Source organism: Sus scrofa, chromosome 4, assembly GCF_054392235.1.
Source record: "Sus scrofa isolate SSC_HxYL_T2T_F1_AM1 chromosome 4, Sscrofa_HxYL_maternal_Yorkshire_Landrace_v2.0, whole genome shotgun sequence".
Taxonomy (NCBI): Eukaryota; Metazoa; Chordata; class Mammalia; order Artiodactyla; family Suidae; genus Sus; species Sus scrofa.
In genome coordinates, this window is record NC_139386.1 from 34,682,169 (window position 1) to 34,705,746 (window position 23,578).

Genomic DNA, 23,578 nt, shown 5'->3' on the forward strand with positions numbered 1-23,578 from the left:
CCATATGCCAAAGGTGTGGCCCTAAAAAGACACACATACACACAAAAAAGAAATTATACATAGTTTCTTCAGCCTCTTTCTTTTCTCAAGACGTGAACCATAAGGCTCATATTCAAGGGAGGGGAATTAATTAGACTCTACCTTTTTTGGGGGTGGCACATCTGTGGCATGTGGAAGTTCCTGGACCAGGGATCAAATTTGCGCCACAGCTGCGGCAACTCAGAGGCATCACAAGGGAACTTCTGACCCTCTGTTAATTTTGTACATACAGTGCCTTTTGTCTATTTTGTCTGTTTCTGATCAAAAGAGACCTTATTGTTACTGTCTTTCATAAAACGAAGGTGTGGGACTGGACAGTTTCTAAAAGCCTTCCCAGGACTAAGAGTCAAAGCAAGGGGGAGAGTGGGTAGAAGTTCTGGATGGTAAAGATGGTAGGAAGTTTCAGTGAAATGTCAGTTTAAGTTGAATCATATTTTTGGGCTTTACGGAAGCCAAGACTAAAAGCAGTGGCTGAAAAATTAACCGCTGATCATGCTATATCAGAGAAACTTTTTCTTACTCATACTCTGAGATAAATTTTTAGTACATCTTTTACATTTAGGGCTATTAAAAAGCCTAATGGACAGTGAGTTTTATAATTAACGCAGAAGTTTTCTTTATGTGACTGTATTGGACACTGGTAAAAGCTGAAGTTATAGTAATTAAGGCCTTGTTTTCTGGAGGCCCATCTTTGGAAGTTGAGGATTGTAACTTACTGGGTTAGAATTATGTAATGTTTAGAGGCTAATCTGGAAAACCATGAGATTTGCTCATTTTAAACATTTTTAGCAGTTACTCCTTACTATGTATGAAGCACTCTATTTTCAAACGTAGTCTCATTTAGCACCCTGGCAGCAGCAGAGGCAATATGAGTTGAAGGCGATAGAGTGTGGTGCCCAGGCTGCACAGCTGGGGAGTGGTAGGTCTCTAAGCACAGGCCCTTATTTATTTATTTATTTTTAGGCAAGAAGTAGATTTACTAAGATAGGACACTTTTGAGAGGTACAAGTAGGCAGGCATGGAAGCTCTGCAGGCCCTTAGTTATTAAGGTCCATTAATTAAGTAGCAGAGTCTTATGCTGAGGCTCATGGTTTACTTTTATGTGAACTGAAGTTTTAAACATTTGTTGATAAAAACAAGATGTCATAGTAAAGAACTGTGCTCCAGCCTTTGAAAAGCAGTGCATTAACTCTTTATCTTGTGCCTACATGAATATGTCTTTTTTTAGTTGCTTTAAAATTTTGATCTGTTTGTAGAGGACAGGATCATCATCACGTGTCTTTTTCTTCCCTCTTGCCTGGGGTGGTGGAGGAATGAGGGCTCTAAAGTGACAGTCTCCAAGCTCAGTGGAGTGTTGAAACTAGGACCTGAAGCCAGTGTGCCGGTACCTGTTGATGAAACTCTTGCTAGGGGCTGGGGACACATGGGAATCATTACCGTAGTGACACAACATTGTTTATATTCTTTGTGTGTTGAGTTGAGAAGGTTGTGAATAGTCTCTGTTTTTGTTGAACATTAAAGTATCTTTAATTTATGAAGTACCTGCAGTGTTCTAAATACCCAGATGTACAAAACATTGAGTCACAGATTATGTCCTTAAGGAGCTTACTATGTAGTTAAGAGAATAAAATAGAAATGTAGGTGTTCCCATTGTGGTGCAGTGGAAACGAATCCAACTAGAAACTGTGAGGTTGAAGGTTTGATCCCTGGCCTCCATCAGTGGGTTGGGGATCCAGTGCTGCCGTGAGCTGTGGTGTAGGTTGCAGACGAGGCCTGGATCCCAAGTTGCTGGGGCTGTGGCCTAGGCTGGCGGCTACAGTTCTGATTAGACCCCTAGTCTGGGAGCCTCCATATGCTGCGAGGGTAGCCCTAAAAAGACAAAAAGACAAAAAAAAAAAAAAAAAAAAAGTAGTAAGATAGCAGTATTAGAAATGCAGCAGTGAATGATTAATTGCAAAATCGATGAGAAGTTCTGGAGGAAATCAAAAGAGAAGGTGCCCAATGGACCATAGTATCTTTTTTTTTTAATTTTGCTTTTTATGGCCGAACTCTGTGGCATGTGGAGGTTCCCAGGCTGGGAGTCTAATTGGAGCTACAGCTGCCGGCCTACACCACAGCTCACGGCAACACCAGATCCTTAACCCATTGAGCAAGGCTAGGGATTGAACCCGAGTCCTCATGGCTACTAGTTGGATTCTTACCTCTGAGCCATAATGGGAACTCCACTTTTTGCTTCTTTATCCAGAGTGGTACTGCCTGTCAGTAAGTAATAGCAGTTCTGGTTTCCCGTATTCGTTTTTCTCCAGTTCCCACTTAGCAGCTCCTTTTCCTTCATTCATTCAGAAGTAATAGGAACTGCAGCTGTTTTGTACCAGGCTCCTTTTTTTTTTTTTTGTCTTTTTGCCATTTTCTTGGGCGGCTCCTGCGGCATATGGAGGTTCCCAGGCAAGGATCTAATCGGAGCTGTAGCCACTGGCCTACTCCAAAGCCACGGCAACGTGGGATCCAAGCTTCGTCTGCGACCTACACCACAGCTCACGGGCAACGCCGGATCCTTAACCCAGTGAGTGAGGCCAGGGATCGAACCCGCAACCTCATGGTTCCTAGTTGGATTCGTTAACCACTGAGCCACGACGGGAACTCCTTGTACCAGGCTCTTTTATAGTATCATGTGCTATAGTACCCTTTTGGTTCAATGTGTAAGTAAACTTTGCCGTCATAGAAGTGAATTTATGGTTTAATTGGATGCGTTGAGGGACTCAATCCTTTCTTGGTATTTCAGATCAAAAACCTTGGTTTAGTTTAAAGGTCAGGCTTTTAAGTTCTGATTGTTGTGGTTGGGGTTTTTCTGGCTTGTCTACTTTATAGACTGTGGGCAAGCCGATATTAAGAGTTTGAAGGAGTAGGTAGGGTCAAGTCCCTTTATTTATTTATTTATTTATTGTCCCTTTTTTGGGGGGGGTGGCTGCACCCTTGGCATATGGAAGTTCCCAGGCTGGGGTGGAATCGAAGCTGTAGCTGCTGGCCTGTGCCACACCCACAGTAATGCTAGATCCTCAACCCACTGATCAAGGCCAGGGATAAAACTTGCCTCCTCATAGATACGAGTCGGATTTTTAACCCACTGAGCCACAATGGGAAGTCTCCTTTTTTTCTGTTTTTAGTGTGCCATTTTGTTACTTTATTTAGTTGAAAGCAAATTTAATTTTTGTCCCTTATATTATTATTTCCTAGGTATAAAATTTCTAGTTGGGAATACTTTTCTCTCAAAATTCTGAAGATATCGCATCATTGTCATATAGCTTCCAGTATTTCTTTTGAGGAGTCAGTGCCATTTGGACTCCTGATCCTTTTTACTTGACTGACTTACTCCCCCCACCTCCATCAAAAAAAACCCCCAAAAGCTTTTGAGGTCTTCCCTCTGGTGTTGAGAAATTTCATGTTGATGTGCCTTTATGTAGTTGGTCCTTTTCTCATTCATTGTATTATGGGCCCCCAAACACTCGGTGTAGGTACCCCTTATTCTGAAAGCTCAGATCATTCAGTTCCAGGCAGTTTTGTTACACTTTTTTCTCTTATCCCTTTTCTCATTTTTCTTTTTCTGGAATTCCCCTAATAGTTGGATTTTGTTACCAGTCTGATTTACTTTTCTCCCATTGTCTCTTGCTTGGACTTTTTTTATATTATGCTGAAGATTGTTTTTCTCCTGTGGGGCTAGTTTTTTGGGAAGGAAATCCTGGAAGTTAAGGAATGTGGCAGCAAGCATTCTGGGCTAGGGGCTGGCTGGCTCCTCATTTCTGCAGAGAGTTTTCATGGCTATTAGTGTCCCATACCTGCCAAGCCAGGTATCCCCAAGCTGCTATTCTGGTTGAATTTCTGTCTTTTAGGGAACAGTTCTGTCAGAGTCTGGGAGGGGCAGCCTCCTGCCTATAGGGTGGGGACCTTAACTGCTCCTTAGGCAAACTTCCTGTTTGGGGTTACCCCCAGACTTCTGAGATACTTGGTGCCTATAGTTCCTAAGAATTGGTCTCTTCCTTTTTGGCTTCCCTCCTCTAGATTTTAGGTTTCAGTTTTTTTCTTGTCTGCTCTCATTTGCCACGTTTCTATTTGCTCTCCAGCTTCCAGAAATTTTGTTGGCATCTCTTGCTTGAGTGCTCTAGCTCTCTCTCTCTGTTAGTCTTTGTAACTTTCAAATTCATTTTCTGTTTTAGTGGGGTTGTAGGGGGCATGGGGGGCAAACACATGTTTAACTACAAGTCCTATACAAAAAAAAAATATTTGTTTATTCTGAATACACTAGATTTCCATACCCACTGTCTTAGTCTGTCCGGGGTGTTCTAACAGAATACCATAAACTGATACATTATTTTTCACAATTTTGGAGGCTGGAAGTCCAAGATAGGGTACCGTAGTGGTGGGGTTCTGGTGAAGGCCTGCTTCTTAGCTTTAGATGATCATTTTCTTGTATTCTCACATGGCGGTGAGCAGAGAGAGGAAGCAAGCTCTTGTCCTGTCTCGCCTTTTTAAAATTTTTATTGATGTATAATTGATTTACAATGTTATGTTTCTGGTGTACAGCAAAGTGATTCAGTTATACATATTTTTAAAGTTCTTTTTCGTTATGAACTATTACAGGATATCGAATATTGTTCCCTGTGCTATATAGTAGATCCTTGTTTTTCTATTTTATATATAGTAGTTTGCAACTGCTAATCCAAACTCCTAATTAACCGCCCCCTCCGTTTCCCCTTTGGTATCCGTAAGTTTGTTTGCTATGTGAGTCTGTTTCTCTTCTATAAATAAGTTCATTTTTATCATATTTTATTTATTTTACAAACTGTACTGTTTTATTTTTATTTATTTATTGTTTATTTTCTTTTTTGGCTGCCCCATTGAGGCTTATGGAGTTCCCAGGGCAGGGATCAGATCTGAGCCGCAGTTACGACCTATACTGCAGCTGTGGCAATGCCAGATCCTTTAACCCACGGTGCTGGGCTGGGGATCCTACTTGGTGCTGCAGAGACTCTGCCAATCCCATTACGCCACAACGGGATCATAACATATTTTAGGTTCTACATGTAATTAACATCATATGATATTTGTCTTTCTCGTTCTGTGTCCTCTCTCTCCCTTTATGGGCACCAGTCCCTTCATGAGGGCGCCACTCTCAGGCTGGGGATTGGGGTTTTAGCCTATGAACTGGGGGGGAGGGTGACACAAGCCTTCAGTCCATAGTATCAAGTGATTTTTATGTGACTCTCTTTAGCTTGCACACTGTTCCTGTAATCTTTGCTCATGTATCTGTGGTTTTTGGCTGTGAACCTCTTAGCTCTGGGGGGAGGCTTGAAGCTTGCTGTTGGCTTTGCGGTAGTCCTACATTTTCCTCCTGAAAATGCGTATCCCAGGATGTGCAGGTTTAATAACTTCTCAGAATGTACTCAAGCCTGGCTCAGAATTTAATTTCGGGAGCCTCCATTGGTCTTCAGGCATGAAGAGAGTTCTTTAAGACTTGTTGTAATTAGGGCTTGTGTTTTCCTTTATTACTGCTTTTGAAATGTTTTCTCCCTCATGTTCTTCTCTGCCTGGTGAGGGGCAGGAAGAGAGGTACTCTTTTACTAGGTTTTGCCATTTGAGAGTCTCTTTAGGGCACTCAGGTTCTTCTGTGCAGCCTTCATTTTGTATGATTTCCTGTCCACAGCGTGAAAGCGAAGTGGACAGAGTGTGTGATCTGGTATTCTCTGTCCATCCAGGTCGTGAGATCTGCGTTTGTGAAGTATGTCACCTCCTGAAATGGTCTTGTTTGTATATTTATTCACGCTTACTTGGAAGGGAGATTTCAGTTCTAAAAAGAACAATTATTTTTATCTCAGGAAGGTGGTATATAATTTTTTTTTTTTTTCTTTTTAGGGCCGCACTCTTGGCATATGGAGGGTCCCAGGCTAGGGGTCGAAACACAGCTGTAGCTGCTGGCCTGCCCCACAGCCCCTTGGGATTAAAGCTGTATCTGCGACCTACCCCACAGCTCACAGCAGCGCCAGATCCTTAACCCACTGAGCGAGGCCAGGGATCGAACCCACATCCTCGTGGATCCTAGTCAGGTTCATTAACTGCTGAGCCACGAACTATATGGTGGTATATCGTTTGTTACTTTTGCAGTATTTTGACTAGCAGAGTGCTCAAGCTCTATCAACTATTTAGATAAATAAGAAAAAAATTCAAATCTTCTTGGCTTCTTGATGTATTCTGGAGAACTTTTTTTAGTTGTATAAGAGCCATTTATTTTGGTTAATAGATAAAATACATTAAAAAAATTTTTTTTTAATTTATTTCTGTGCCTTCATCCACAGCATACAGAAACCCTGGCCCTCACACTCTCTAGCCCGAAAGAATTCTGCCTTCTCTTGGTAATTTTTGGTTCTAGTACAAATCTTGGGACTTAGTTTAGTATTTTAGTTTTTATTTGTTTCCATATGTGTTTCTTTTGTTCTTACAAGTAGATTGTGCACTGCTTGAGAGGTGTGGATTGGATCAGTGGTTCTCAACTTCCCTTTTTTTCTCAGGCTTCCTGAGGGGTAGATGACACTGTTTTCAGCAGCTGTGGCTCAGGCTTAGGGGCCATGCTCCCAAGTATGTAGGAACCCCCTCAGAGGGTGCCACTGTCTTCCCACCCTCCCTGGTGTATTTTATAGTGCAGCTGATTTCCTGTAATACTCACTAACAGCAGGCCTGTACTCTGGGCATTCAGGAAGTATTTGTCGATTGAATTGGACCCGTGGCAGGTGTGATGTGATGGCAAGAATAGAGGCTTGAAGAGGTTTTATACCCCCTACCCCCAACCTCTTCATTGAGTAATTCAGGTAAATCAGACTCATAAAGTCTTTTCTTTTTTTCCTGTTTATTTTTAATTACTCAATGAATTTTATTACATTTATAGTTGTACAATGATCATCACAACCCAATTTTATAGCATTTCCATTCCAAACCCACAGCACATCCCTCCACCCCCCAACATGTCTCATTTGGAAATCATAAGTTTTTCAGCGTCTGTGAGTCAATATCTGTTCTGCAAAGAAGTTCATTGTTTCCTTTTTTAGATTCCACCTGTAAGTGATAGCATTTGATGTTGGTGTCTCACTGTCTGACTGACTTCACTTAGCATGATAATTTCTAGGTCCATTCATGTTGCTGCAAATGCCATTATTTCTTTCCTTTTATTTTTATTTTTTTGCTCTTTTTTTTTTTGTATTTTCTTGAGTCGTACCTGCGGCATGTGGAGGTTCCCAGCCTAGGGGTCCAGTCGGTGCTGTAGCCACCGGACTATGCCAGAGCCACAGCAACTCAGGATCTGAGCCATGTCTGCCTACACCACAGCTCATGGCAATGCCGGATCCTTAACCCACTGATTGAGGCCAGGAATCCAACCCAAAACCTCATGGTTCTTTGTCGGATTCATTAACCACTGAGCCACGACAGGATCTCCTCTTTCTTTCTTTTTAATGGCTGAGTAATATTCCATTGTATATATGTACCACATCTATAATATGGATGTTGGTGCATTTAACGTCCCAGCGTTCTCTTAGACTGTCTTTAGATCTTTTCAATCTTTTTTCTCTTTTCTGTTCCACATCAATGATTTCCACTAATCTGTCCTCCACCTCACTTATTTGTTCTTCTGCCCCCTGTATTCTGTTGGTTGCTTTTTCTTTTCTTTTTTTTTTTGTCTTTTGTCTTTTTTTTAGGGTTGCACCTGCAGCACATGCCAGTTTCCAGGCTAGGGGTCGAATCAGAGCTGCAGCTGCAGGAGTACATCACAGCTGCAGCAACACGGGATCCAAGCTGCATCTGGGACCTACAGCTCATGGCAATACCAGATCCTTAACCCACTGAACGAGGCCAGGGATCGAATCCGTGTCCTTATGGATACTAGTCTGGATTTGTTAACCACTGAGCCAGGACAGAAACTCTCCTGCTGTTGGTTGGTTCTAATGAATTTTTTATTTCAGTTATTGCATCTTTCATCTCTCCTTGCTTAAGTTTTAAATCTTATATTTCTTTGCTCAGTGTTTGCTGTAAATTATCACTCTTTGCCTCCAATTTATTTCCAGTGTCTTGCATCATCTTCAGCATCATCAGTCTAGAGTCTTTTTCTTGGAGGCTGATGATCTCCAGATCACTTAGTTTTTTTTCTGGGGTTTTTTCTTTCTCCCTTATCTGAGTTTTAGTTCTCTGCCTTTTCATTTTTGTAGGTTTTTGGAGTGGTCTCCTTTTTGCAGACAGTAAAGTTGTAGCCTCTCTGACTTCTGCTGTCTGCCGCCCTTGTGGTGGAAGTTGGTAGGGAGGCTTGCTGTAGGCTTCCTGATGGGAGGGACTGGTGCCTGCCCACTGGTAGGTGAGGCTGATTCCTTCCTCTGGTGTGTGGGGCTTTGTCTCTGGGTGAGATTAGAGGCCTGTGTGCCTTGGGGGGGGGGGTCTTTAGACAGCCTGTTTACTGATGGGTGGGGCTGTGATCCCACCTGGATTATTGTTTGCCCTGGGGCTTCTCAGCACTGGTGGGTGGGGCCAGATTTTCCCAAAATGGCCACCTCTAGAGGAACATATGCTGATGATTATTCCAGAGAAGTTTGCCTCCATGGTCCCCCCACAGAATGAGGCACAGTTTCCCCCTATTTTCCCAGGAGATCCTCCAAGAACTGCAGTCAGGTCTGACCCAGATTCCTAAGGAGTCTCTACTTTGCCCTGGGACCCAGTGCCCATGAAAGCCTGTGTGTGCCTTTCAAGAATGGGGTCTCTCTTTCTCTGAGTCCCAAGGTGCTCCTGCACACAAGCCCCACTGGCCTTCAATGCCAGATGTTGCTTGGGCTCTTTCTCCCAATACCAGATCCCCAGATGTGGGGGCCTGATGTGGGGCTCAGAATTCTCACTCCCATAGGTGAGTCTTTGTGATACAGTTAACTTTCCAGTCTGTGGGCTGCCCACCCAGCAGGTATGGGTTTGCTTATGTCGTGTAATCACCCCTCCTACCATCTTGATATGGCCTCTTCTTTGTCTTCTGGAGTAGAGTATCTTTTTTGAAAGTTTCCAGTCCATTTGGTTGAAGGTTGTTCAGCATTTGGTTGTACTTCTGCTGTTTTTGGGAGAGAGGGTGAACTCCATTCCTTCTGTTCCACCGTCTTAATCCCGTCTCCTCCTGAGTCTTTTGTTTTCTCATGGAAAACTTATCAAATACTCACTATTAAATGAAAAAAATCTGTGTATTTGTTTCCCTGAGATCTGGTAAAAGTTAAGAAATATCAAATTAAGTGTACAGTAGTGTACAATTTTGTGCTGATTCTGTTTCTAAGAAAGTTTTTACAACCCAAGGGTTAAGGAGAAATTTTTTTTTTATTTAGATTTGTCTTTCCTACTTTAAAAACGTTGTCTTAGAGTTCCCATCACGGCCCAGCGGAAGCGAACTGACTAGTAACCCATGAGGTTGCAGGTTCGATCCCTGACCTCACTCACTGGGTTAAGGATCCTGTGTCTCCATGAGCTGTGGTGTAGGTCGCAGACATGGCTCATATCCCACATTGCTGTGGCTGTGGTGTAGGCTGGCAGCTGCAGCTCTGATTCAACCCCTATCCTGGGAAGCTCCATATGCCAAGGGTGTGGCCCTAATAAGCAAGAAATAAAAATAAAAAATAAAAAAATTTTAGAAAAGAAAAATTATGTCTTTTTTTAGGGCCACACCTGCAGCATATGGGAGTTCCCAGGCTAGGGGGTCTAATTGGAGCTGCAGGTCTCAGTCTATGCCACAGCTACAGTGGCGCAGGCAATGCCAGATCCTGAACCCGCTGAGTGAGGCCAGGGGTTGAACCTTCATCCTCATGGATACGAGTCAGATTCATCTCTGCTGAGCCACGATGGGAACTCCTCAGTCAATATTTGCTGGATGACACATGTACATCTTATTCCTTCAGCTTGTTTTAGTTTTACTCACGTTTTTTTCAGCTTTAGATGGAAAGTGAAGGAAACAGGCCCACCCAAACCTGTGTAAGACCTTTTCACTGACTCGCCACATCAAACTCAGTGTTAGGAGAAGAAAGGAGGGGTGGGGATGTTAGTCTGGGACAGAGCAACTTCAGAGTCTCGCTGTGAATTTATAATGTTTATTAGTAGTAATCTTACTGTAGGCAGGTTCCATGTTGTTGGGCTTGTTGATTGTTTTGCTCAGTAAATAGCTACCGATGCCAGTCATTTTTGTGAGGACCAGGACTATGTCGTAGCTGTGATGAGTTTTCGAGCGTTCCTGTTCTGGGCTGGTGTTTGCTAGGACAGTCTGAGGTGGTGGCGATTCTAAGAGGGCTGGGCTGGAGATCAGGTTAGTGCTGGGACCCATCTCACTCACCACTTCACCATCTTCCTCTTTTAGGAGATTGAAGTGCCTGATGCTGCAATCTTGAGAATAGAGTGTCTGTGCCTGGGAAGTGATTTTTCAGGCTTGGAAAAAAAAAAACAAACAAACAAACCATGGTGGGGAAAACCCAGCAGTCTGGGCATGAATATTAGGCATTGACAGTAGGCTGATTGCCTTCATAATCATTTCCAGAGTTAGCTTTCTGACCAACATTATCCACATACTGTTTAAAAGCACCACGGTTTTTTGGATTTGTTTTGTTTGTATTTTTGTTTTTTTCTTTATGTTTTTTTGGTAGTTTGTTTTTTAAGTGGTTGGCACGTAAAGAGGTGGGGGCTGACATAAGAGCTCTCTCTATCTGTAATGTCAGTCTGCCAATTAGAGACTGTCTGTTGAGTCAGCGTATACTGGATTGAGTATTTTTTGTAAGGTGAAGAATTGGGAACACTTATTAGGGGAACCCTGAAGGTCACAACCAGGAGCCAGCTCTTTGCTATGGTTGCTCTGTTGCCAGAGAGGAGAAATTTGTGTCCATTTGTGTTCCATAGTGACCAAACAAAAAGGATCTAGTAGAGCCCTTATATTTTGACATTTGTTTGTTACCTTTGGATTAGACCTCTGAATTATACCTGAAGGAGGGCTTTCTGGATTAGAGACCCAATGTTAAGAACCATAGTAGGTGCAGATTTCAGAGAAGTGTACCCGCTCTGGGTACACTGATTTCAGTGTACCCGCTCTGGGTACACTGCTACTGCTCATGCTCCAGGTAATAAGGGGGTTGGCAGTTTGATTGTAAAGTTCACTTGGTCAGTCTGGCTTTATGGGACTAAAGATGCCTAACAAGGTCTGCTTGTACTGTAGATGGGAAGTACTAAAATCTATTGCTGTCTTCTAAAAGAAGATGATTTTGAATCATAGTTAAAGATCTTTCATTTTTCCACTTAAAGGAATACAAATGTTGTTGCCATGTTGTTTAGATTTAACAAATGACTTGCTGGAGTTCCCTTTGTGGCACAATGAGTTAGGAATCTGGCATGGTCAGTGCAGCAGCCTCTGGTTGCTGCTGTGTGGCCGGTTCAGTCCCTGGCCCAGGAACTTCCACATACTGTGAGTGTGGCCAAAAAAAAATCTGCTGTAGATATAGATAGAGATATAGATATATTTCCCCCCCCCCTTTTTTTTTTTTTTTTTGGCTTTTTGCCATTTCTTGGGCTGTTTCCTTGGCATATGGAGGTTCCCAGGCTAGGGGTTGAATTGGAGCTGCAGCCGCTGGCCTAGGCCACAGCCACAGCAGCGCAGGATCCGAGCCGCATCTGCAACCTGCACCACAGCTCATGGCAACACCGGATCCTTAACCCACTGAGCAAGGCCAGGGATCAAACCCACAGTGTCATGGTTCCTAGTCAGATCCATTTCCACTGCACCACAATGGAAACTCCTGCTGTAGATATATATTAACAATATAATTTTAGAGTAGGATTGTTTGTTTATGTTGTTTATCTTTTCAGTCCTTGAAGTTGATTAAACAGTAAGGAAATTGGGAAATCATTTTTGTTTATATAGAGAAAAAACAGGAAAGGCAGTTTGTCGCTGTTGACCTCTGCCTTTTGGAGGGAGAGGTTTTTCTCTGTGCTAGGTACTCTCCAGGGTTGGGTGTAGAGATGAATAAGGCAGGGTTTCTACCTCTGGGAGCTTTATTGGGAAGAATGGCCTGTTTGTGTCCCATGCTTGGTGTTTTCCAGTGTTCACTTTAGTTTGGAAAACATGGGATTAAGCATAGTTTTTTCTTTTTCTTTTTCTTCTAGGTGTATGCCTGTGGCATATAGAAGGTCCCTGGCTAGGGGTCAAATCAGAGCTGCAGCTGCTGCCCTACGCCACAGCCACAGCAACACAAGATCCAAGCTTTGTCGGCTCACAGCAACGCTGGATCCTTAACCCACTGAGTGAGGCCAGCGTTTGAACCCGCATCCTCATGGATACTAGTCAGGTTCTTAACCTGCTGAGCCACAGTGGGAACTCCCAGATTAAGCATAGTTTAACGGGTTTCTTTTTTTGAGGATCTGTCAAGTCTAATAGAGGTATGTGATTGTGAATTTCTAAGAGGGAGCTATCCTAAGCAACATTTTTAAAACTTGAAATAGCAGGGTGATTCCTGTCTCCCTAAATGGACTACTAATCTTGTGACTACTTAAACAATCCTTACATATATTTGTGGTATTTCCAAATAGTGATTTCCAGACTTGGTAGATCATCAGAATCACTTTGGGTTGCTTAGAAATTTAAAACAATTTTTTTGAGTTGGTAATATGTTTATGTGGTTTAAAATTCAGAACGTGTACATTGGTACTCAGTGAAAAGCTTCCTCCCTGCTCTGTTTCCTGGGTTCCTACTTCCTTTCCTCAGAGGTGACATGTTATTCCTTCCAGTGGTATTTTATGAATGTACCTTACTTATTTAGCCAGAGCATAAATTCCTGGGTAGGCGTTCCCATCATGACTCAGTGGTTAACAAATCCGACTAGGAACCATGAGGTTGCGGGCGGGTTCAATCCCTGGCCTTGCTCAGTGGGTTAAGGATCCGGCGTTACCGTGAGTTGTGGTGTAGGTCGCAGATGTGGCTCGGATCCCATGTTGCTGTGGCTGTGGTATAGACTGGCAGCTACAGCTCCGATTACACCCCTAGCCTGGGAACCTCCATATGCTGCAGGAGCGGCCCTAGAAAAGACAAAAAAAAAAAAAAATAATAAATAAATAAATAAATTCTTGGGTATTTGGAGATTTCTGATTTAGTAGATTTCGGTGGGGGTCTGGTACTACGTCTTTTAGATTGGATGATTAGCCAGGTCTAGACACTGTTATTTTAGGTGCTACACATTACTCTTACATGTGACACATCCAGTTCTTAAAACACCTCCATGGAGCAGATATGCTAAACACCATTTTGGGCAGAGGTGGAAACATGAGCACAGGAGATGTTAAATGACCTACTCAAGGTCATGCTCTTCTTTTTATGGTGGGGCTGAGACTCAAAACCCAAGTTTTTTTTTTTTTTTTTTTTCCAGTTTCCAAGTTATTTTATTCAGAATTTTGTGTTTGTTTTCCTGAATCAATAAATACTGTACTAAAGCAATGTAAAGGTGGCTACCATTTTCTCTCCCCTGCTCCCCCCCCCACCTGGGGACCGTGCCCTGGGCCCCTTAACTCGGGCTCTCCCTCCAGATTTGGTCCAGCAAATGAGGTGGGGTGGCATTATAGCCTCCACTGAATTATTTGAAAACCCAGTGCTATTTTGGGTATCAAGGTAGGATTTGGCCGGCACTGGTTTTGTGTTCCTTGGCTATAATGCTGATGATTGGCTCAGCAACCAAAAAAAAAACCCCTCAAACAAATCCAAAAGTAATATGGGTATTTATATCATTCTTTCTATTTTGGTACAGCGTTAAATGCTAGACTCTTTTATTGCATTTCTTGCCAGTAGGTATCAGTCATTAGACTTTTCTAGTTTGCATTTTAAGGTGCTTAGCCAGTTAGACTCATGTTGACCAGTTTCAGGCACTTTAAGCGGGTGGCTGTGCACGGGCTTTTAGCTGTAATTTTGCTTCCTGACGAGCTCTTCTTTTCTCTTCCCTTGGCTTCCAGCTTCCTTTTGGCCCTTTCAGCACATTTCCTTAACACCAACCCAGATTAAGCCTCAGAGGAGGGAGACATGGAGGGAGAAGAAGATTGTCCTTTGAGTGGAGGGATGGGAGAATATCCCCGGCTGCAAAGCACTGAGTGATTTTCCTGTCTAGTAAATTCTTTCTGGGGATGATTCTCAAAGAGTTAAAAAATTTCCTCACAGTGTGGCAAGACCATTCAAATTAGAGTAGAGCCTCCACGGGATTATTTATTTTGTAGGACAGTATTCCTTTGGTGTGTTTTAAAAAAACCTAGTGTCATAATATTGGTCTTAGGACTTAGAGTAGGGACATGAATGTCCCTTCATCTGTTGAGCCACCCATCCACTGGCACCCAGGTAGAAAGGATTCATTGGGCGTCAGGTGCTGGGGGTTTAGAAATTCATAAAACATGGGTCTTCCCTTCATAAAGTTTGTCAGGCTGTGAAAGGGACAAATATTTCATCCAACAAGTAGCTACAGAGTAAGAGCTGTGAGGAAGTACGCCTCAGGGGACTCCGAGAAATGCCTAGATGAGCCTGGAGTGGAAGCGAGTGAAGGTTTCCCACCGGTTCTTCAGCCTGCCCTTGAGGAAGGCAGTGGGCTGCAGTTTATTCTAGGCTAAAGGAATAGGTGTCTACAAAACAATAAAAAAATAAGAGTAGTTTGTAAATATAATCTAATTAAGGACTTGTGAGAGTATAGGGATGTTTGTAGTATGGAGCGTTCTGGAAGAGTGAGAGATTGGAGGTGGTAGAGGCAAGGAGAGAAGGACTCTCTTCCCTAAAACCCATGCGCAAGATACAAAGAGTTAGCTGTCGTATGTCTGCAGATTTCTGGTTCCAAGAATTCCCCAGACTTAGCTGTCCTCCCCTGGTTCCTCAGGTTCCTACCAGAGCTCAGGATTCAGATTGGGCCCTATTTAGTTTGGCAGCTGGTTCAAGCCAGAACTTGGCAGATTTGAAGTAGCAATACACAGAGCAAGCTATCCAAGGGTGAAGGATATAGCTCGGTAATAATGACAATGGCTGCCATTTATTGAGCATTTAAGTGCTTGGCTCTTACCAAGGTACATTGCAAAATTGCCTTTAATCCTTAGAGCAGCACTGCCGGACAAGTGGTTTTATCTCCATGTAACAGACCAAGAAACCGTCCAAGCTCTGGGAGGTTAGAGTAAGCTTGCCCAAGGTTTCAGAGCCAGTTCATGGTAAGGATGGAGTTGAATTTGGGTTTGTTTGTGTGACCGCGCAGCCCGTTCTTTGCCCACCCCACCCACCATACTGCCCCTCACCAGACTGTGGAGTATCTCCTGGGACAGAGGGCATGGCAGGCAGCTCAGGAATGTAGAATGACCTTTTCAGAGGCAGTAAAAGTGCTGTTTCATCTTTGATGTTAAAAGGGGAACAAGAAGCCATCCCAGAAGTTAGAGTTTAAAGAAGCTTTCCTGAATCTAATGGCATCAAGGTCCTTGGTCAGGAACATAACCTTCTAATTGTCTTGTTTTATGGAAAAATAAGATTTCATTACAGGTATTCATTTCAGTTTACAGTTCAAGCTCAAGGACTGAATGACTTGCCAAATGGTAGTGTTTATATTACAAAGAGCATCAGGTATCTCATGAGACATTTGATTTGTGTGGAGAGTTAAAGTTGGGTTTATAACGATTTGGATACATTATTCACATTTGGCAGATTCTTCAATGAATGATGTTGCAGAAATTTAGAATATGGATATGGCCTAAGGGCAAAGGAAAAAAACCAAGACTTTTCTCTTGATGTTTTGGCTGGATGCTATGCTTTTTGGACAGGAGCACTAAAGAAACCTTTCCACCCTGTTAGAACACATTAACACAAATTTGACTCTTGTATGTATGTATAGTCTTACTGTCAAGACATTGAAATTAAATGAGACAGAAAGAAAATTATCAAGAAGAATTAATGGGAGTTCCCGTCCTGGCGCAGTGGTTAACGAATCTGACTGGGAACCATGAGGTTGCGGGTTTGGTCCCTGCCCTTGCTCAGTGGGTTAAGGATCTAGCGTTGCCGTGAGCTGTGGTGTAGGTTGCAGACGCGGCTCGGATCCCGAGTTGCTGTGGCTCTGGCGTAGGCCGGTGGCTACGGCTTCAATTGGACCCCTAGCCTGGGAACCTCCATATGCCGTGGGAGCGGCCCAAAGAAATAGCAAAAAGACAAAAAAAAAAAAAAATAAAGAATTAATGTATAAAGACCGTGTCTTTTATCTTTTCCTAACAAATTTCTTGTCCATTTGGTATGTGTATTTCCCTTTTCCTGTTTTGAATGCAGCTGAAAATAACATGGTTGGTTCTGCTTTAAAGGAAAATGACTCATTTTCTTGTGTTCAGCATTTAGTTTCTGAGATGTGTTTATCTTTCAAATGGCACAATAGTTTGGGATTTTGGTCTTCTTTTCATTTTGTTATGAAAAATGTTTGTTTATGGCACTATGTAGGAATTTCTAATCAGAACATTTTCTATGTTAAGGGAAGAAATTACAAATTTGTAAGTATAATGTCATTTTTTTCTGTGATGGTTTGCAGAGTGTTTCTGTAACATAAATTTTTTCATCTTCGTTTTATGGAAATCTTTGAGCAGTTTCAACTGTAAACCATTTTAGGAGGAAGAATTAAAAGGATTTCCCATTTAAATTGGTATCATGAATTTCCAATATTTGTTTAGAAACTTTTCATTTTGGTCTGACTGTGAAACTGAATGACCTATATCATTTATTTAGGGTAAAATGAACACATCATATAAACTGCCATCGGTCAGCTCCATCAGCACAAAGTATGTTTAAGTCCTGCCTGCCAGGAAGCTGATAGATGGATTTTCTCTCTAAAAAAGCAACCATTTGTGTAATTTGAGGTCTTTTAAAAGTAAAATCAGATGTATGCTGCTTAGCCCAGTTTTCTCTGGGTAGGCAAAAAGTGATTGCTTTTTTTTTAGAAATTGTCAAGTCAAGTTTAAAGAAATAAAATGTAGTTAAGACTTATATCTTGTAAAGGCATATTAGGGATCAATGTACAAGCTGAGATTTGTATAATAAAATAGAACAGGCATTCCCATTGTGGCTCAGTGGTTAACGAACCTGACTAGTATCCATGAGGATGCAGTTCCATCCCTGCCCTTGCTTGCTCAGTGGGTTAAGGATCTGGTGTTGCCATGAGCTATGGTGTATGTTGCAGACATGGCTCCGATCTGGCATTGCTCTGTCTGTGATCTAGGCTGGCAGCTATAGCTCCGATTCTACCTCTAGCCTGGGAACTTCCATATACTGCAGGTGTGGCCCTAAAAAGAAAAAGACCAAAAAAAAAAAGAACAGATTATACTTCTTCTTTTCCTTTTTTTTTTTTTTTTTTTTTTGCTTTTTTAGGGCTGCACGGGCAGCATATGGAGGTTCCCAGGAATCGGAGATACAGCTGCCAGTCTACACCACAGCCACAGCAATGCCAGATCCAAGCCACATCTGCGACCTATATGCCACAGCTCACAGCAGCACCAGATCCCGATCCACTGAGCCAGGCCAGAGATCAGGCCCACATCCTCACAGATACTAGTCAGACTCATTTCTGCTGCGCCACTACGGGATCTCCGATTATTCTTCACTAAGGAAATATCCTTTATCAGAGAGTGGGAAGAATAATCCTTCTGTAGCAGTGATCTCAAACCCATATGTCTCCAGGCGCTAGGCAGGTAAGGGCACCTCTAGTCACACTGGGCTGTCTAAGCTTGGTTGCTAGATCTCGTTTTTTAAGAGAAGCTAGAAGTCTGGAAATCTGTGTGAGGTTTTCAAATCTCCATGTTGGCAAATAGTCTTTTAAAAGTGATTCAGTATCATGTATACATCTGCAAGGTGGCAGTTTGTGACTTTTCCTTAGGACTCCCTTCTAGTAACTGACTGTAGCTTTTGCATATCAGTCTTAGAGGTTCTTTAGTATCCTTGCCTGTACTGCCTCCCCTTCCCTATTCAGATGATAAATAGTTAGTGCCTCATGGGAAGTTTAATATTATCAGGGAGGCAGGATTAAAAATTTTTAATATGCTTTATGTCACATATGCCACATTGCTGTACAGTTGTATATCTAAAGAGAATCATGTATGGGTAAATGATAGAGTACAAGATAGGCTGGTGGATTTTATTTTATTTTTTTGTCTTTTTGCCTTTTCTAGGGCCACTCCCACGGCATTTGGAGGTTCCCTGGCTAGGGGTCTAATAATCAGAGCTGTAGACGCCGGCCTACGCCACAGCAACGCCAGATCCTTAACCCACTGAACAAGGTCAGAGATCGAACCTACAACCTCATGGTTCCTAGTCGGATTCATTAACCACTGCGCCAGGACGGGAACTCCCAGACTGGTGGATTTTAGTATTGGCTTCGAGTGTTAAGAGTTCATTGATAGGGTTTCTGATTCTACGTTGTAACCAACCTTTTAGAAACCATCACTTGTTGAGTTTTGGTGTAGTGATTTTTTTCATTCTTCACTGTGTGTTTTGTATAAATGGTTCTATTGCTTCTCTTACTATCCACCCTCTCCCATTCCCCATTCCTGAGACATCCTGAAGTTGAGAACCCATGATCAGGCTTAAATGCATATAGAAGCAGTACAAAGTGGATTTTACAAAATGTACCTGAAAATCAAATGTCCTGAAGTCAAATTGCAGACCTACAATGAGAGCCCTCCAGGCTCTTCCCAGCCATTCTCAGACCCATGGATCAAGGTGGCTCCTTCTATTTTAAGTCACAGCGCAGAGTGGGTAGGTGGGCGGAAAGACTCTATTTCCTTCACACATAAGCAAATCCAGAGTCCAACACGAGAAGACTCAGTTGACACCTTATGTTTTACGTCCGAGACCCCCTTAAGGGGCTCCTCTCAGCACACCTTAACAAGGCTTGTTTGAGGATTATGTGAAAAGGGATTTGGGGTTGGGATGCCCTCTCTACTGGATTGAATAAGCTAGCTCCAGGCTTTCAGTTGGCTAATGGGGATGGGAATGTGGCTATTTGATGCTATGCCCTCTACAGCTTTGCCCAAGTACATCCTTTTATGTCAGGTACAGTGGCTGCCAAGCAGGAGCACCATGTGATAGCTTGAATTTATTGTTATTGTTGATACTGTGGACAGTTGGCATGCAAAGAAGCACTTCACAGGTGGCAGGCGGTGTATACAGTATGGTGCAATAGTTGTATAAAAGAACAGTGTTGGGGACTGACAACCTATATTTAGGAAAGTGCATGATGATACAGTGGAAGGGCCATGTCTCTTTCTCTACTGTCTGTCTAGCAACGTAGTCGTTGCTCTGTGCTCTGTGTACTTTCATTGCTTCTGAGTTTTAAAGCTTTAAGGTTTGGAGAGTTGCTTTTAGAGAAATGCCAGAGGTATTCCTATAGTATTTCTTCTTTTATAAGAAGATAATCTGGGTGCATTTGTGTTTTGGCAATACCTGCCTTCTCTGACATGGATGGCAAGAGGAGATCTTTAAGACATTTTCTGCAAGAGTCTTGATTTGGATGTTGTAGGGACCTTTACTGACTGTTGGCTGTTGTTTCTGTGTGTGGATTATTAAGTCCTTTACTCAAGTAAAATTACATGGATATGCAAAAGTTTTATTCTGTGCATGGATACTTAGAGATTGGAGTGAGGTCACTTGAAGGCAGTTTGCTCATAGTTTTGGATAAGTGCTAAGTGATTAAATGTTTTTGCTATGTTGACTATTCTGCTGTAAGAGTTTTATGGGAACTATCCTAAAAGAAATCTGTATATTTACACTCTTCTTGCTTGTTCTAAGACACAGGGAATAGTTTTGTTGAATTTAAAGGATCAGGCATCTTTTCTGCCTCTGAAAATGGATTGTATATAACAAGTATTACTGTACACTGGTCATTGCTGGAAATGTATCTAAAGAAGTGAAGGAGGGAGGAAATAACTTGGGGAGTTTTATCTCTTTGCTTCAAGTCTCAAGTCACTTCAACTAGAAACACAAATGACTAGAAAAAAAAGTAGGCAGTAAAGGTCCTGTTTGAGGGTGAAGCTGTAGATTTGTGTGGGGAGAAAATTAAGAGCTACCAGAGGAGTTCATGGAGGAGGGAGCATGTGAGCTGGGCCTGAAGTAAATGAGACTGGCAGAAATGTACGGATGGCGGCTTATGCCCCTTTCCACCGATAAGGTGATGACCGACACACATGAACTGCAGGTGGGTACGTACACCTGGTCTACCTACACCTGGTCCACCTACCGATTCCAGGTGTATGAAAAGCACCATCTTGTAGGAGGGGGAATTTCAGGAATACCTTTATGGAGAATTGAAGGCTTTTAGGGATCCAGACATACCTACCTTTTGGACAGTAGAAGTTTAGCTAGAAATCTAGCAATTTCATTCATTTTAGGGTGTGTGTGTGTGTGTGTGTGTGTGTGTGTGTGTGTGTGTTTATCTGAACGGGTGGCATGGGAATTAGGGGTAGGGCAGAGAATTATAAAACTGAAGAACCTGCTTTAAGTGCTCCTGCCAATTGAGGACCAGTGAGAAGGTGACTAAAATTATTATGTTAAATTTGGGGGAACTGAGATGGAAATTATAGGGAATTTGAAGGGCAGCTATAAATACGTTAGTTTTTAGCAAGTACTGTTTTACTGATTTCTCCGTTAACATCAGTTTGCTGTTACCTTGGTGCTTAAGAAATTTTAGCCTCTGGATCTGTAAAATGTCTATAAATTTGAAGGAATAAAATAGGTTATTGAATTGGAATGTAGAATAAATCTTTGGTGTAGAAGTACTAAGGATTGTCAGAAGCACATTGCTAACCTATCCATTGTGTGTTCTGGCCACCTTACAAAGGCTTTCCTGCCTGCCTCTGAATGAGATTATATGCTGAGTTATGAGGTTATTTTGTGATGTTATGCCGTGCTCTTAAAATTGTTTTCCGTCACAATCGCATGTAAAGATTTATTCTGAAATGGAAGTTGGTGAGCTCTAGGGGTGGTTTTCCTTTTATTTTAAAAACAGGGAAAACTTTCATTAATATTGCTATGAGAGGAAATACAGTTAATAACTTTAAGCACTGTAAGCTTTGGAGGAAGATCCTTTACAGTAGTAGATGAGTGCCACATAATTATGTAGAGATGTTCAGTAATTGAGTAAATTGAAACGAATGTGATTATTGGTCTGCAGTAATTCTGGGATTTGCGTGTCTGCTGAGGACTCTATAATGTAAAGGGGAGCTAAGGACTCCTTATTTTGCAGTTAGTCCCCCCCGCCACACCACCCCCCCCCCGAAGTTTTCTTTGTTACTGTTTCTGGGATCCATGTAAGCTAATGTGTGTATGGAGCAAATAATTTAGTCATGATAACTGCTATCATGAGATTTGGAAAAATACATTTTCTGTAAATTTTCAGGATTGAATTTAAGAAATTAAGCAAATTTGATATTTGGGGAAACCTAAGTGTCCGTGTAAAATTAATTTGTGTATGAAAGTTTCAGATGGGTAAGATGAAATTGCATATGATGGTGAGTGGTTAGGAAGTGCTCTTTCCATATAAACATTACAGAAATACCTTCCACTGATAAATATTGGCTTTTCATACATACATGACAATTTTAGGACTGGAAAGAGCCCAGAGAGGACTGTTAGTCTTTCTTCACTTAGAGGAGACCAGAGACTTAATGGGCTTAAATGAAGCCAGAAGTGGTAGATGAGCTGAGAGTAACCCTGGATTTCTTGCTACCCAGGGGATATGGTTTCCAGGACAAGTGCATGTACATTTCAGATATGGAGTCCACCATGATTTTTTTTTTTTTTTTTTTTTTTGTCTTTTTGCCATTTTCTTGGGCCGCTGTCACGGCATATGGAGGTTCCCAGGCTAGGGGTTGAATCGGAGCTTCAGAGCCACAGCAACGCTGGATCCGAGCCGCGTCTGCAACCTACACCACAGCTCAGGGCAATGCCGGATCGTTAACCCACCGAGCAAGGGCAGGAATCGAACCCGCAACCTCATGGTTCCTAGTCGGGTTCGTTAACCACTGCGCCACGACAGGAACTCCCACCATGATTTTTAAGATGAGAAAATTCGATGGCAGTAACTGTTTTCTCTATCCCTTTCCTAACCTGAAATTTGCTTTTGAATTCTTTTTGCTTTTTTAGAGCCGCACTCATGGCATATGGAGGTTCCCAGGCTAGGGGTTGAATCAGAGCTGTAGCTGCCGGCCTGCACCACAACCACAGCAATGTCAGATCCAAGCCGTGTCTGCGACCCACACCACAGCTCTCGGCAACGCTGGATCCTTAACCCACTGAGCAAGGCCAGGGATGGAACCTGCGTCTTCATGGATGCTAGTCAGATTCGTTTCTGCTGAGCCACGGCAGATCTCCGTGCTTTTGAATTCTTGAGTCGTTATTCTCTGGCATTTTGATATCCTCAAACCTTACTCGAGGTTTTAATATCTATAAAGCTTCCATTTTATAGATAGTATCTACCTGGAATACCATTTGGAGCCATGAAAGCAACATTTAATTCTTAATCTCAATTATTGTCCATCTTTGAAAACACTTTGACAGATTTTATCTCTACCCTCCCACCCATGTGTTCTTGGGAAAAAAGCTCTAGAGAAAAAAGAAAAAATGAATGGGTATGCTGCTGAACAAGTATCTTTAAAAAAATTGTTGCTACGATGGCTTTTGGGAAATAAAGCCTTTCTTAACCTTTCCTCACAGTCTGGCTGCAGTCTGTAGTCTGGTGAAGAGTTTTATAAATTACTCATAGTAAATGTGGGCTGAAGAGAGGAAGAGCTCCTGCTTCTGCTCTGGGTCTTCTCCAGGCTGTTGTTATTGCCCAGAATGGAGTCTCCCGGTTTATTTTCTGACCATTTTCTAGTCAGCCTTCTCTCAAAGCTCACAAGTTCCATAGTGCATCACTCTAATGATGGTGTTTGAGCTTGTGTCACAGTACAGACGTGTGCCTTATAAATAAGCAAGCTGGGATTAAGTCAAAACACTTGGCTTTTTACGGGATTGATAAAAACACATTTTGGTTGATGAAAGTGAATGAATTCTGATAATGTATTTTATTGGGGGCCAAGTCACACATGATCATGCTGTTCTTTGGGAGTGAGATAGTCACTAGTGAGTATCTACTTCTTAGTAGACATATTAAATGTGACATAATTTGAAAGTTATTACTGCTTAGGAATACAATTTGGTATTAGATGTTTGCTTTTGTATATTTTAGTGTTTGGAAGATACTTCTTATTGGATAGAGGATAGAACTTTATTGGATAAAGTTGAAGGACAACTGGATCCTCCTAGACTCTTATTGAAATAATTATGGTTATTTGTTCAAGTGTTATATGATTTGTAGCAGCTTTTAAATCCTAAACTGGCTTTAAGGTGTGATTAATTTTGAGTGTGTATATCACTTTTATCTCCTTAGTATGAATGATTAAAATCAGATTTCATGTATTTTTGCCACTCTTTAGAAAA

At 42.1% G+C, this 23,578-nt stretch overlaps 1 protein-coding gene across 12 annotated transcripts in view; it reads left to right on the forward strand.

The window, feature by feature from the left end:
- The window catches only part of UBR5 (ubiquitin protein ligase E3 component n-recognin 5), a 149,805-nt gene that overhangs the window by 21,880 nt on the left and 104,347 nt on the right, over positions 1–23,578 (forward strand). The gene's annotated exons all lie outside the window — the stretch shown is intronic.